This window comes from Mandrillus leucophaeus, unplaced genomic scaffold (genome assembly GCF_000951045.1).
Source record: "Mandrillus leucophaeus isolate KB7577 unplaced genomic scaffold, Mleu.le_1.0 Scaffold899, whole genome shotgun sequence".
NCBI classification, from domain to species: Eukaryota; Metazoa; Chordata; class Mammalia; order Primates; family Cercopithecidae; genus Mandrillus; species Mandrillus leucophaeus.
In genome coordinates, this window is record NW_012109796.1 from 380,433 (window position 1) to 382,444 (window position 2,012).

The 2,012-nt window shown below is 58.5% G+C and overlaps 1 protein-coding gene across 2 annotated transcripts in view; it reads right to left on the reverse strand.

The window, feature by feature from the left end:
- Positions 1-2,012, reverse strand: part of LOC105531594 (chromosome unknown open reading frame, human C9orf171) — a 200,872-nt gene that overhangs the window by 46,669 nt on the left and 152,191 nt on the right. The gene's annotated exons all lie outside the window — the stretch shown is intronic.

A 2,012-nucleotide genomic window follows, 5' to 3' on the forward strand; every position in this document is an offset into this window, starting at 1 on the left:
CAGGAGGCGGAGCTTGTAGTGAGCTGAGATCCGGCCACTGCACTCCAGCCTGGGCGACAGAGCGAGACTCCGTCTCAAAAAAAAAAAAAAAAAAAGGCAGGGAGGAAAGACCACAGCCAGGGCCAGGATGGAGGCTGTAGATGGAATCTGCTGAGTGAGTGAGAGAGCAGGGGAAGCAGAGGAAGTGACATGGCTGGAAAAGGCAGAGAAGCTAGAGATGAGCCATGCTGTCGAGGGCAGGAGCAGTGAGAGGAGCTGCAGAGCTGCAGTGACTCCCGCCACCTCCCGAATGTGCTCGGCCCTGTTCCTCCCTTGACGTCTGCTGTGCACGGAGGCAGCGCACTGACGGGTGGCGGGGCGCATGGTCATTGACATATGCTGGCAGAGGCCACTTGGGCAGAACATGAGAGGCCGCGTCAAGGGGGGCAGAGCAGGTTTCTCCGGTGAAGCTCTACAGCCTGTTCGAGTGCATTAGGCTCAGAAAGGCACCGGCCCTTCATTGTTTAAATTGCAGTTTAATGTGGCACAGCAGCCGGGCCTGGCTGGCCAGGAACGTTGCTTTGTGCAGCTGTCTTCCTGGGGCCGGGCGAGTGCCTTGTGGCCTCCGAGAAAGGCTCCCTCTGCCTGAGCTGAGCACATGCAGCTCCTTCAGCCCCATCCTGAAGCCACTGTTCCCAAATATCCCATTTCCCTTTCTCCGTACGGTGCCCCCGGCTCTTACACTGCCTGTTTTTTCCCTGCCAAAAGCTGTTGAAGATGAATCCCTGTCTGGGTGCTACAGGGCTGCGTGCTTGAGAGAACGCCGGTTGAGTCCTGAGGCCAGAACGTGGTGCGTTCCCTGGGTCCTTATCTAGGTCAGTCTGGGTACATGTCGCACACTTGCCCCAGTCCTTGGTAGACCTTTGCTCCTCTCTCCCCAGGGACGTCACTCTGTGGGAAGTTCATCCTGGTTGGCATGCATCTGTCTTGCACCCCAAAATTCCCAGCACAGGATGTCATGCATCAGCTACCCCTTCCCTGGAGGGAGGTTTGGCCCAGACAGCCCCTGCCCCAGGGAGACAGCCCCTGCCCCAGGGAGACAGCCTCCGCCCCAGGTGGACAGTCTCCTTCCAAGTGGATAGCCTCCTCCAGGTAGACAGCCTCCTCTACAAGTAGACAGCCTCCTCTACAGGTAGACAGCCTCCTCTACGGGTAGACAGCCTCCTCTACGGGTAGACAGCCTCCTCTACAGGTAGATAGCCTCTGCCCCAGATGGACCGCCTCTTCCCCAGGCAACAGCCTCCTCTAGGTAGACAGCCTCTGCCTCAGGTGGACAGCCTCCTTCCCAGGTGACAGCCTCCTCTACAGGTAGACCGCCTCTGCCTCAGGTGGACAGCCGCCCAGCCTCTGCACCCAGATGGTCTGGGTTCAGCCCAACACTCTGCCACTCCGCAGCATCCACTATGTTCCCTGTCCGGAAAACAGGCCTGGTACCAGCAGCTGCCCCCTTCAGTGAATGTGAAAAGTCATGGAGATGGTGCACATAGGCTCAGCTCCGGGCCTTCGGAAGTGCTCAAGAGACATGAGCTGTTGCTGCTGCTGCTGTTGTGCTAATCGATGGCGAGAAGCCCACAGAACTTAGAGACAGCAGGTAAAGACCTGGCAAGGTGAGCAGCAGCCAGCATGGGGCAGGGAGGGGCATGGATGAAGGTGACACTGACCTTCTGAAAGTGAGGCATGTGCCACAAGGTGTCCAGCTTCACGGGCGGCTTGTACTTCCTCAGCTGACTGCTCCGGGTCTCATACAGCTTCCCAAGGACCACCTGCAGACCAGGGAAAGGCAACGGTGAGACGGTCACCCGGCTATTTGGAGAAGGCTGTGATGAAGGGATACAGAGACAGAGGGCTGGGATTCTTGGCGTGGCAAGATCCTCGGTCACTTTCCTTCCAGCCCCAGCCCTTCTCCAAGGCTGTTTCACACCACCTGCCTCCATGGTCCTGTCTCTGGCCACAGCTCAGGAGACTGGGGGGGG